We start from the raw sequence: 13,754 nt of genomic DNA, 5'->3' as shown, positions 1-13,754 counted from the left end.
TGTCACTGGGAGCCTGGTAGGAGGGTGTGGCGTCGCAATCAATGAAGGTGGAGGGACTTAAACAGGAACAAAAACAAATCTATTATTGGTGAAATCATGCATTAGCTAAGCTCAGTCCGTCCACTCTTTACCGCTCACCACCATTCCTGTGTGTATGTGAAGTGAACACGAGGTCCTTTAACACAGCTTTTCATAAAAGAGATCAGAGTGAAAGAGAATGAAGGATACAGAATGTTTCATCTGCCATCCATTTCTTATTCTAATGCAGCCATTAGGCTCTAAAAAGAGACGGCTCATCTATTCATTTTATGGGGAATTTGCAAAAAAAAAGATGACACTGCAAGAGGGTCGGTCGGAGTGATTACAATTATTTGAATTAGCCCTTCAATCACCGCGTACGATTGTGTATGGAGTACACAGACATGCACTCAAAATCGTGGCTTGAAATCCTCGCTGTATACTGTATGAAAAGATTGATTCAAACATTTGTTTGTTCTGGGCGCGAGGAATTGATTGGTCAACACATTAAAAGCTTCACACACTCCATACACACGACATGAAAAGGCTTTTAGAAAAATGTCCAATAACTCAGGACAGCTGATTGCTTAAAGCTCGTCGTATTCACAGCGTTGACAACAGGTGCCGTAAAGCCCCAACAAAAGGCTGTAAACAGTCAATGGTTAACGGGAGCGAGGGCACGTGGGTGAAGCTAAAAAATATATATATTTCATAAATAAGCTAATACAAGGGATATTGTGGTTGTTTTCATACCCTTTATTTGAGCTAACCAATTCACAATGCTGTCAATCTGCAACTGACTTTTTTTCCATTTTAAGGAATGATATGGCCACAGAGCGCACACAAATTATAAGAAATGCAGTAAAACTTATACAAACAATTCAAAAACATTACATTGATAAATAGTGAATGGTAAACATTCATTAAAAGGATATAATGAACAGATAATGGATACATCAATAATTCTAATGTTAATTATTACTCCTCAGACTGTATGTTACCCATTTTTACCGTCAAAGAAATTATCTTGATTTCCAATTTTCATATATTTAATTTAAAAGATATTTCCATGTACAGTTCATCAGGTTATCCCCTTATATTAAATGCCTTGGCTTAGGGTTAGGGTTGAGTAAGAATGTCGTTGTCTGGTGTTTGTCCTAGTAGTCACAGTAGGGTTTTTATTTAGAGAAATCCAAAAACGATTCTCGTATAAATAGGAATATTTCCCAGAACCCGCTTATATCTTTACATGAACCAAATCTATGATGATGGTTTGCCTTCTGCTCACCACACTCTCTCTCAAGTTCTCTCGGTCTATTGTCATTACTGCTGTTGTACAGAATTACGTTATTTCTCACGCTTTACTAGAGTTCCCGGAAGAACACAAAGTTTCAGTTCCAGTTCCAGAGTCTCTTTCTCTCTCCCACTCTCTCTTGTTCTCTTGGTCTTTTTTTAGACCGGCTGGCAGGGCCTAAGATAGATGTCTTGTAAGCCACAATAACATTAAACAGAATTTCCATCCCTTATATAAACGTGCGTTCCCATTCATAAGAACGCTGAGGGGTGTCTGGCTCGTGAAGTCAGTGTTAACCCTTTCAGGGGGCTGCTGAGGTTAATAAATAGATACGCAGGATGTGTTTCTGCGCATCGCTGAAGTCTATCCTGTGCCACGTCGAGTTTCTGCTTTTCTTCTCCGCTGTAAACACTTATTTTTCACAGATCACGTTTTCGCAGCCTACTGTTATGTCACCTGACTGCCAGTGAGCATGCTGACTTCATGTAACAAGGGCATGCTACTAGCAGTCTATTACACAACAAGTGTCTTCTATAACCATTCAAACTTCATTTACGAGGAACTGACAACATGATTTGAGTATTCGTGCAGCTTTGATGGATTCAGTTGCATTTCATTAAGTTGTGGGTTTTCATTGTTTCTATAAATGAATGGAAAACTGCTTCACTCATATAGTTGCTATTGGTGTACTCGTGAGAGTGAGTCATGCAATTCATCAGAATAAGAATATTTGATTCGAAATAATTCGATTTGATTTATCCCTGATGGTCTTGAGTCGTTAAATGTGTCAATAGTTGCTTTTTTGTTAGTAATACAGTTCGAAAAGGCGTCTGAAAAATATGTCAAATCTAGCAAAAACGTCCTAGAGATACTGTGTGTGTGTGTGTGTGTGTGTGTGTGTGTGTGTGTGTGTGTGTGTGTGTGTGTGTGTGTGTGTGTGTGTGTGTGTGTGTGTGTGTGTGTGTGTGTGTGTGTGTGTGTGTGTGTGTGTGTGTGTGTGTGTGTGTGTGTGTGTGTGTGTGTGTGTGTGTTTTGACTGGCAAAATAATTGATTGATGAGACTGATAATGGCCAATAAGCATCACAAGCAAATAAATAGTGTGATCATCATTTGGTTTTTTTAATTTAAGTTTAATCCAAACATCATGACTTTGGTAGTTTTACTAAAACAAACTGCTCTACATGAAAAAGACCCTACCCCTATCTTCACAAGACTTCCCAATGACACATTACTTAAAGTAAAATCATATTGAAAGATCTTCTCCCGACTTATCACCCAGACCAGAGTCATAATCAAAGTGCTTCTTTAAGTCAGCTAACCAACGGAGACAACGTGTGTATCTAGTCAGCACATGCAGAGAATGGTGAGGCACGTTACCTGCTTCAACACATAATCCCATCCCAGGATAATCTATTGGCCGAGGTGATAAACAAAAAAATAACCATCCTCGGCTGAGTGGTTTGGGACTGGAGCCCCACCCTGTTTACAACACTGAGAACAAAAACAAAGTCCCTCCAAGGAGCCGGGCGAATGCAAGTCACACACTGCGAGCATTACAGGCAAACAACAACAACAACGAGTGAGGATCTACTGGGAGAGCACGGCTATCAAACAACAAGGTGTGTGTCTCTCTGAGAGGCGGGAGAAAGTGTGTGAGGCAGGAAGAGGGAGGGAGGGAGAGAAAGGGAGAGTTGGAACTAATGCAATACCAATATACATACAGTAAAAGAACAAGGAAAGCGACGGTAGGTGAAGCGAGGGGGCAGAACGCTTAGCTTATATACAAAGATTATAGCACATAGCTATAATAGCGGACATTGTTTCTGGTCAAAGAACTTAAATTTTATGGCGAAATAGCTGCACATTTTTATGAGAACGTTAGAAAAAAATAAAGATTTTAAGTCTCACGGTAATTAGAAACAGTGTCATGTGCACGGGGTAATATAATAATACCAGAAAATTAAGAAAAAATGAGGAATAAAATGCCATATAAGTACATATACATATCACAATAGCATAACCCTAAATAATGATTTTTAAAAGGATTAACTAAAAACCATCAAAAGTCTGTTTTGGACAGAGATCTAAAATCTTATGGAGGAATGAACTTTACAATAAATAAGTTACAAATATATATATTTAAAGTCTCAAGAGAAGAGATTAACAAAGTCATGAACAGGGGCTGAAATAACGATACCACAAAAAGAGAAAGGTCATAGAAGTACATATACAAATCCAAATACTATACGCTTTTATAATCATTTCAAATCAAAGTAAGAAATATTAGATTAGTGATTAACATGAGTTTCTGTAATCTGTGAGTAAAGTAACCCTAAACTATGATTTGAGGGTGAGAGAAAGCGAGAGTTGGAACTAATTAAATATCAATATACATACAGTCAAAGTACAGACTTGCTAAAGCCTAGCTTGTTAAACAAAGCTTTCTGGTGAGACATCAATTACATGGCAAAACGGAGAAACAAACAAACAGACTATTGGTCCACTGAACTGATACAAGTTAGAATTGGTGCTTAACATAAGTTGGTGTAGTAAAACATTCCTAAACTTTAATTTGAGGAAGAGAAAAAGCGAGAATTGAAAGTGGAATTGAGCTGAAAACAAAGTCAAACAACACCCCCCCCCCACACACACACACCTCCAGAGTCTCAGGTCAACTGAATCATCAGCAGTCGGGGAAGATACCGTCACCACCTTCCACGAATAGCTCGCGAAAACCACATCAGTGTGACTTCACCGTGGCAGAGCCGGCAGCTTGAGAACACTCTCGCTCAATATCCAGGGGGACTCTGAATGAAGAGGTAATGAATCTCAGTTAACAAGGCCATTATCAGTGACGGAACTACATCATCAGGAGGGACTCCGAATCCTCCAGGCCCTTACACACACTGGCCTTTTATTGTCGCTATTAACTGCTCAGGTATAACAAAAAAAGAAGATAAAAGAATCCCGCTCTTGATCTGGCGCTGTACATCACCACGGTAAACAATGAGGCTGGATGAGGGGACACGCAGCCCAATTAGCCATCTCTGCTGTCAAGTATTTAAACAGCGTGCCAAGATGATGGCAGTAACCTGCATACTTTCATCTGTGCTCCACACTCATCAGCATGCTAGCACCTCCGCTGCTGCACTGCATCCTGGGTAATTACCGCTTCCCAATTACCACCCAGCTTGGTAAATATATATCAAATAAACAAGCAACAAACCGTCAATTAGGAGCACCCTTTCATAACGGGGGGTCCGAAATGATGTTTTTCAGCACGTGCCGAAGAAGGCAGGAGCGTTGCACTTCAAAGCGGAGTTGTGGCGGAACATCTCCCCATAACGGTTTGTAAAATACTAATGTTTCCGAGGCAATTATTTTACGTGTCGAGAGAGCAACACATCCGGGTGCTTCCCCCCTGCGTCAGGGCCCCACTCCTTTTTGGGTGAAAACATTCGCTCTCATTCGACTGGCAGTAAAAACAGATTCTGACTTTTTTCGTCGTTCACAACCAAAAATGTTGAATATCCTGCATTTTTTATCAACAAGATGATCATTGTCGATTTATGGTTAAATGAAAAGCTACGGAGGAATGATGTCTGTTCAGTCTGCCGGTAGACAAGCGTCAGGCAGCAGGCTAACATTTAAAGTAGTTTTTCTAACACTCAAAATGGGATTTCCTTGGTTTATTAGTGCTTTATATTTTAATCACTACTTTGACTTTTAACATGACCAATGTTTACTTTGATGATTGAGGCTACCTCATTAGCATCACCAGCAGTGACGTGCTCTCATCTATAGAGAGGCGAAGTCCCTCCCTTTCCGGGGAGCTCCATGGGACCTTATTTCGGGAAAAAGTATGTATTGAAGTCAATGAGAGAGAAAGATTCTCTTTTGATCCCGTTTGAATTGTGCCACGAATTATTTTGCATGTAAAAAAAAATTAAAATGTGTTGTAAAAATGTGAAGTAACGCTTTTTTTTGTGTGAAACCGCTCAATGAACTACATCTCCCATCTCGCACCACACACCAAGACGGCCGTCACGTTGGCACATTTCACTTCTTTCTTTCAGAATGAAGTGAAAAGTATTAAAAGAGGTGAAAATCACTCCAAATCTGGGCATGTTGAGAGCTGTGCATACACACAAGGGGAGTTAGTCGGTTCCGTGAGAGCCAGCATGCGGGACCGGGATTCTGGGATTTGTAGTCTTATATTTCAACAGTTTTACGACAAACTGTGACTTTTTTGACTTGAAAATGATTTTTTAAGATTGACAAACATCATGTGTAATTCGTGGCACAATTCAAACGGGATCGAAAGATAATATTTCTCTCCATTGACTTCAATACATAATTTTTCAGTAATAAGGTCCCATGGGGCGGAAGTAGAAGGGCGGGACTTCGCCTCTCTATAGTGGTAGGTGATGCCGTGGTTTGGTAGGCCGAGCAGGAAGTTAGCATCACAAGGGGTGACGTGACAAAAAGCAATGGGATATTTTTTATTTGATTTTGGAATACAGCAGGAAAATAAATGGTGGTAAACACACATACAGTATGTAGCAGCCTTTAAGGTCTTAATGGTTCAAGTGGACTAGTAATGAACTTATGTTTGTTTTTCTGTGATGTTTTACCTTCACATTAACATAGTAAACGTTAGACAGTGTGTGTTACTATGGAAACAGAATGTTGAGAGTAACTGTTTCCAACGGTTTATTTTGTTGCGTTTTCAGCTGTGTTAATAAACCTTACAAACGTTGTAAAGATAAACGTTTATGATACTCTAATGTTTTATTGAGCAGGATAATCACTGTGCGATAGTACGTAAATATATAAGGTTACACTTCAAACTAACTACATCACGGTCACATGACTTCACCTCACCACCGCTAAGCTAAAGGTAGCTATTGTTCAGTATGATGACGTTTAGTTATCTCACTGAGTCACTCTTTAGCAACCACCATTGTTGAGACACATGGAAGCTTCAGATATTAAATCAGTGGGGTAATTCATGTCGGAGAACATAAGAAGAAACTGTTCAGCGTGTGTTAACCACAGACCTTATTTCAGGCTTTTAAAAAGAAACAAGTTAATAAAAAAAACATGCTAAATGCTAATTCATTTCCCAGTTTTAGGACTCATTCCTGCACCACTCTGTTAGAGGTGTTTAAGTTGACAATGGGGCAAAACATACAACATGGAAACAGCCCTGCACCACAAAGACGAGTTCAAAAAGAAACATGGCCTTTTTTCTTCACAGACGAGTGAAGAGGGGACAGTAACATTGTTGAATTCAAAGGCGAGGAGAACAGCTGCAGAAACAGTCTGTCAACAAAATTTGCATTGCTGCTCTCTCCTCATCTCCATTACTCTCTCCTGTCTCTCCTCGAGCCCACGGAGCTGCCGGCTTAGATCTGAGTACTCTGATGGCTTATCACATAGCGAGCAGCAGGCTAAGCCGGAGTGATGCGCCCAAAAGACATGATCAAAGCGCACCAATTTTTCCACCCGGCAATGATGATGGAAGAGCAGGCCCTGCCATGTTGTGTTTCTTATTAGGGCTGCGACTGCCAACTGAAAACACAGCCAAGGAGTCAAGGATGAGGCCCTTAAAGATGTGCTACCGTAACCTTACTCTGCATTACGCTGCTGCTGCAGTTAACAGGGTTTAAGTGGTCGTATGTGACATATCTCCACATTAGTCAGTTTCAGTTTTGCTGCTCTCTTATGTTGATTTAACAAGAGCTGCAGTCGTAAGAAGGCTTTGGCTATTTCCTGCTTTTATTGCATATCAAAAAGGGAATGTGTTGGGGTTTTGGACTAACAAAACAAGACTTGGAGGAAATTAATGAATATGTTCTGACATTTTATTCACCAACAATAAAATGTCATAGTCGCCATATAACTCGATTATGAAAACAATAGCTACCTTTAGCCTTTCATAGCTTTTAATTTGCAGCTTCAAGCATCCCCTTTTGGATAGGTCTTAATATTAGAGCACTTTGGTCCGAGTAAAGATTGTTACATTTCTCTCAGCAGTCTGTTACAAACAGATAAATAACATCATATATGGTCCCTCACAACTAAACCATAAATAAGCCACAACAACTGTACGAAAACCGAATGAAAAGGGATTTCTGGCAACAACAGCACTAAAAAAACGTTATAAAGCACAACTCTGAAGTGATGCTTCTTCTAAACCAGGGTTGTCAAACTGAGGGCCCGGGGGCCAAATCCGGCCCGTGACTTCATTTTCTGTGGCCCCGCAAGGGCTTGCAAAGAATATTATATGTTTATTATACGGTTACATGATGATTTACAGAAACACGTTGCCCATAAACTACATGTCCCACAATGCATCTCATTTTAGACTTTTTTTCTTCTAAATATGCTTTTTTTCTCAGAATTTTACTTTTTTTCTTAGAATGTTACTTTTTTTTTTAAATGTCACTTGAGAGAAGAGACTTGCAATTATTTGCCCCAGACTTCTGCTTTCAGACGTAGTTAATTATTAAGTTATTACCCTATCTGATAATAATCCAATGCAGAGGCAATAATGTAATATAAATACATTATTTTATATATATATTTATATGTCTTTTTTTATATAGTCTTAAAGTCACAACCGGCCCTTTGAGTGCAGCCATAATGCTGATGTGGCCCGCGATTAAATTGAGTTTGACACCGCTGTTCGAAACTCTCACAAGTCATTGCGTCTATATTAAACATCCCATTAAGGTCACGTTTTAAAAATTGCTCAGGAATAGCCTAATTCCAACGTAAACTGAAATTTGCATTATTTTCTCTTCCCATGACAACATTTCTTATAGAAAACTGTAATGACGGACAAACATTTTTTATTGTTACTATTATTAGGATCTTCAATACTTCCTCCGTGTACACTTTTAGGCCAAAAAGACAGGGACATCATTTGTAAATGAGGATTTGTAGTTGTTTGAACTTTTGTAAATACGGTGAAGGTTTACACAGAAAGGAGGAATCACTGACACCTCGTCTCCCCTGGCAAAATAAACCAATCCACTTTAAGAGTAATAACAGCCACCTCAATGTAAACTTTCATCAAATTCTCTTAAATGTAAAAGCACATCATCCATCAGGTCCATGGAACCACATCATAAACACACACACTTACAAACAGAGAGCGGACAGCTGATAGAAACAGGTGCTCGGGTTTCGCCTGGCAGCTGAGCGCAGTTTGGAGCATATGGCTGAGCCCTGGATGTCTGCAGGAAATGTTTGTATCTTACCTGTTTCAGTCCCAAAACAGACATGTGTGGTGTGCTATTAAAGAAGGTCTGATGTTATGGTATTGCTTTCTAGAAGGCTGTAGTACTTACTCAATATGGGAACAGGGAATGGTGTGCGTTGGGTAGCATAGAAAGGGGTTAAAGAAAGTAACAAAAGGGTGAGGGGTGGTAAAAGAAAGTCGAATGGGTTTCACCACATCACACTGCAAAGCAAACTGCCCATAATCATTCATCCATCTGTTCCAATACTTCACAATAACAACACTTCTAAAGCAAACTGAAACCAATGGATGCAACCAAATATGCAGGATACTTCTATTAGGCCTGACGTGAAGTTATCAAATTATGGTATATGATAATTATCCTTCTACGATACGTACTTATCGTGCATATGGTCACGATCATTTATTCAATACTGATTTATTCCACGATGTATGGAAATGACCATGGTAACTTTTACGTTACGATTTATTGTACGATACGAGGACCTGACGTGGATAATTTTTACGTTTGCAACATATCTTACCATATTGGAAATGACTTTGATATTTTTAACGATATTGACTTATCGTAGAATATATGGACATGACCGCTTTCATTTTAACATGAACAACTTAGCCCTCAATATATGGACATGACCGTGATCACTTTTACGTTATGATTCATCGTACGATATATGGACATAGATAATTTTTTTACAAGGTATGAAATTACTTCACAAAACTTTACGTTATTGACTTAACGTTCAATATATGGACAATAAATGTATAGTTTTTACGTTAACGATCGTAAAATATTATGAAATTAGATCATTTTGACGTTATTGACTTATCGTGCGTAATGGACATGACGTTGAATTTTTTTTAATAGTCATTATAATTTAGAAATGCCATAACTTTTTCTTAAATTGACAATATGTTTCCAGTCCGACAGCAGGTATCCTCTCAAACCAAACTTAGATATTTTCCAACAATTGACACAATCTGTTTGCCATTGATGATGTACTGTATTCCTGATACACGACGACACCAGCAGTCAACATATTTTTGCAAACTAATTGTAGTTGCCTGAGCAAGGAGGACCTTTGTTGTCAGCATCCGTCCCTTCACTACGAACAGATGACACTAGAAGATAGTTATTAATGGCTGCGTGGGTTAATGGCCGTCCTGAGCATTTCACTGTCTCCATAGAGACTGCGGAGCTCACCTGTCCACTCTCTGACCAGAAGCCAAGCCGGTGAGCGAGACACACGCACCTTGACCCTGGAAATAATGTTCTACTTTCCTTTTGTCATCACTCCCATTCACTTAATGCAGCTCTAATCAGCGTGCCTCAATCATATTCACACTGCGAGTAATCTTCCCCTTTGTCTGTGTGAATCAAACATGCAAAACTCACATGACAAATTCATTTAACAGAAAAATCCCTTTTATTCATCCGTCACTTGCCGTCTCGCTTTGTGCGAAAAGTGTCTCAAGCTGAACTGGTTCGAGGGCGTCTTGTATGCGAAATCAAATGAGGGGTGAAGCCGGAGAAATCAAATCTTACCAAGAAACAGTAAGAAGCAAAAATGCAGAACCTTATTCCCACACTGGACCGAAAATAACTCCTTATCATTCAGCTGCAAGCCAGGGGTGCACAGTCAGTGTACTGCACAGGGTGCTTCAATGTGTGTTCACAAATACTGAGCCGTCAGATGAAAGAGAGGGCCGCTCCACTCAGGGATGGGAGTCCTCGCGCTGAATGCACGAGCACTGATTACTTTCTTACCAGTTGAAACTCGGCTCTCTGCTAAAGAAGAGCCTGAAGTGGCAAAACTAGAAACAAGGGCTTTCCAAATAATACAAAATCCCAGATTGGTGCGTCCAGGATCTTTCATTGTTACGATGCATACAGCTGCTCTTCCTCAAATTTCAAGCATTTTTTGTTTTGTTGTACTTGCCCCCCTGCCAACTCAATGTGGTCAGTCGTAGTAAGGAGCAGAGAAAAGTAGAAGCAACCACAGGGGAGAGGGGACTGCTTTTCCCAGCAGAATGTCAGTATGTAGCGGCTGTGTCTAACAACAGGCCGAGAAAAAAGTTGCAAAGAAAGTTCATTCTGTGTTTTAAAACCTGGGTCAGCATTTGCGAAGGTCCATTTCTGCATAAGTGAGCACACAAACCCCGGCGCCTGTTCAAATAGTGTGCAGATCTCTCTCAGGCAGCTCATGACAACAGCCCAGCAGCACCACTGTTTGATCTCCAATGTTTTCCTTAATCTGGGTTGTCAAGGTTCGCTTGTTGGAGGCTGTTTACTTTACTTCTCCTACAAAAAAGTTTTTTTTTTTTCCCCCTCAGACAATGACTAATCCAAAGAGCAAGAAGGAGGGGAGCCCTGCCAGCAATAGTTGTTAAAGCTGCAGTTTCCCTTTTGTAAAACAATTCACATGGTTCTAGTCCAGCTGCAGACTTAACTGTAAAAAGAAATATTAGGGTAATTCTTGAGTGTGTAACGTTTACTCTAAATGGAAAATAATCTGCTTTAAAAAACATTTTTCAGTCCAATTCTGTCTTTACAAACTAACAAATCCACATGGATTAAATAGACAAGATTTGTGTTTATATTCTGTATATACATTTAAAAGCAGCAGAGTAAAATTCATTATATTTCTAATTGTCTGACATACACCGGTTTAGAAAATTGATCAAAAAGAAATTAGATATAAATATTGTATATATATATATGTTGATGTGCTTTTTCATGTATTTCTACAGACTAATTATATTTCTAAATACATTCCTTTTAGACAATAAATTAGGATGACATAACGTACATTTTACAAACACACTATATCAATAACAGATTATTGTTAATTTGACAAAAAAGTTACTATTTTTCAGAAGTGATAATAAAGCCTATTTACAGTTAATAAAAACGATTAACTTTAACCCACAATGGGACTGACTTGGCTGGCTAATAAACAGTTTACTTTTATAGCAGTACAGTTGAATAAAGCGTGTTAATTACTTAATGTTGAGTTTAAGTTGCCACAGTTATAATGTATTATTTAAATCCTTTGTATTAGTCTGATGACAAGTTGACTGTAAGTGGAATATCCGCTATTAAAGTAGCACACATACTGAAACACCAGCCTGTCACACCGCTGAAGCCGAACAGCGAAATATACTTAGTCTGTTAGATAAAACTATATAACAGATATTAAAACTATTGTCTCGGGCAGTAGTAAAGCTTCCTCCGGTCTCTCGCAGTGTGGAGGACAGCTAACACGTGGGGGGAAAAGCTCCCTCTTTGGTGTAACTCCAAAGAAATCACGGCACTCAAACTTCCCTTTCCCCCGTTCAAACTTAACAACTTTTAACAGGTAGCGTTGTAATTATCACTTTTTTAACAAACTAGGGTTATGAAGGTGCATTTCCCTCGGGGGGTGGGATTTCATAGCCTCAACTAAGTTGCAACTTTCCAAAAAAAAGTATAGGACACAACTGTCCAAAAACGACACTAAACAGCACTACCAGGCAGCCCACATGCTATTAATACAGGTGTTTCTTTATGACTTTATTGTAACACATGTAGCAAAAAGCGAAACTCCGTGTGTGTGTGCGTTTGCATCAGCAGGTAGCTAAAGACACGATACAGCAAATGTTAACAATAGGATAATAGTGAAACTTACCCGAAAGGCTTTTTTTTTACAGCAGCTAACAGGCAGGGTACCGTTTCGCCAGTATGAGATAACGCGTGCAACAAATCAAACCGTAAACACCAACAATATCACTCCGCCCGCCTTTGGTCTGTTGGTGGCTGAGGTGGTGGTGCGGCGGAGGTGAGGAGGGAGGGGGGGACTAACTAACTCACTAACTTAACTACAAGGAGAAAAGAGATATCATCTTACCGAGGGCGTCGAAGAAGATCAACAAAACGTGGAGTTTCACACTCGCCGACTCGTTTCCCTCTGCCTCGTGCACAGAAAGGCACTAGCTCCTCTGTTTCTTAATGTTCATATTAGATTTTTTTTAACACGCCGAGCAAAGAAGGAGGAAAAAAAAGAAAAGAAGCAAGCATCGCGGATTTGGATGTTGTTGTTTTGATGTTCCAAGTCCGTGACGTCATATCCACCTGCTGTAAACAACGATCATTGCATCGCGGATCCTTCATAAGAAACATCACACAAGTACAATTCAGTAGCACTTAGTAGGTTCCTTTCTACGGGGAAATGTAATGATATGCATTAGTTTTAGCTCAAAGTGTGACAGGAGAGAGGGGGCTGTCAGAAAAGCTAAAATGTCTAAAGCTGACTAATTACAACTGAGGCAGAATTAACTTATTATTATTTCAAAAAAAATCTTCTTTTTGTATATCTGAGGATCATCATAACTGTTCCAACGCCTCACTGCAGAAACATGACATTATTTGAGATAATTACCAAAGATGTTTAAATCTCAAATGTGAGAAGTTTTAAACTATAATGGTTTTAAAAATGACAGTGAATATAACTAGAGGGCATTTTATGATGTTGTCATTTGGCATGTGGACCAGTTCTTCATAATATGTTCAAGGTGGCATGCATCTTTTGCAACAAAGTAATTCAGAATCACTGCTTGACATTTTTGTTGTGGTTGAAAAGTTGTGTGCACTCCTAAATAGTCTTTCCTCAGCATGTCTGTCACAAGATGTGCAGAAAAACATTATGACAGTAATTAAAAACCTCTGTCACGTGGCCCTGAAGAGGAGAATTACCACGGGCCACTTCAACAGTCCAGTTAACAACTCATTGTAAAGCAACATTAATTTAACCTCAAGAGAAAATATTTCAAGTCCTTTTTTGTCCTTGGTCAAGGTCTTGAGGAGCACAGCTCAATTCGCTTTAAACGATATTCCATGTATCATGGCTGCATCTGCAGTGCTGCTGCTGATCCCTCTCATAGTCTGTTTGTGGGTAGAGAGCGCCACCCTCTGGCCGCGCACACACACAGGAACATAAATAGTTCCAAATAATGTGTTTTATACACATTTTACATACTTGTGTTTGTGTAGTACAATGTGCACATTTTTATTAGCCTATAGTCTATATATATTTTCAATTGTATTGTATTATTGCACATGTTTACTCAAATACATCATTTGTATTTTATTGTATTTGTATCTTCTTATTGCAAATGTGTACTTAACCTATTTG

At 39.3% G+C, this 13,754-nt stretch overlaps 1 protein-coding gene across 9 annotated transcripts in view; it reads right to left on the bottom strand.

The window, feature by feature from the left end:
• foxp1b (forkhead box P1b) overlaps nucleotides 1–12,912 on the bottom strand; it is a 200,736-nt gene extending 187,824 nt beyond the window's left edge. For 4 of the 9 annotated variants that reach the window (XM_034082451.2, XM_071203050.1, XM_071203048.1 and 1 more), the window contains exon 1: nucleotides 12,252–12,444. The gene's annotated coding sequence lies outside the window, so the exon portion shown is untranslated. Of the gene's footprint in view, nucleotides 1–3,969; nucleotides 4,121–12,251; nucleotides 12,445–12,470 lie in introns of those variants that run through there. The other 5 variants (XM_071203049.1, XM_071203051.1, XM_071203045.1 and 2 more) reach the window with 4 other exon arrangements.
• Between the last annotated feature and the right edge of the window lie 842 nt (nucleotides 12,913–13,754).

The sequence above is a fragment of the Pseudochaenichthys georgianus genome, chromosome 5, assembly GCF_902827115.2.
Source record: "Pseudochaenichthys georgianus chromosome 5, fPseGeo1.2, whole genome shotgun sequence".
Taxonomy (NCBI): domain Eukaryota; kingdom Metazoa; phylum Chordata; class Actinopteri; order Perciformes; family Channichthyidae; genus Pseudochaenichthys; species Pseudochaenichthys georgianus.
Note: the sequence above shows the minus strand (reverse complement) of the source record. Positions and strands in the feature narration are given on the sequence as shown.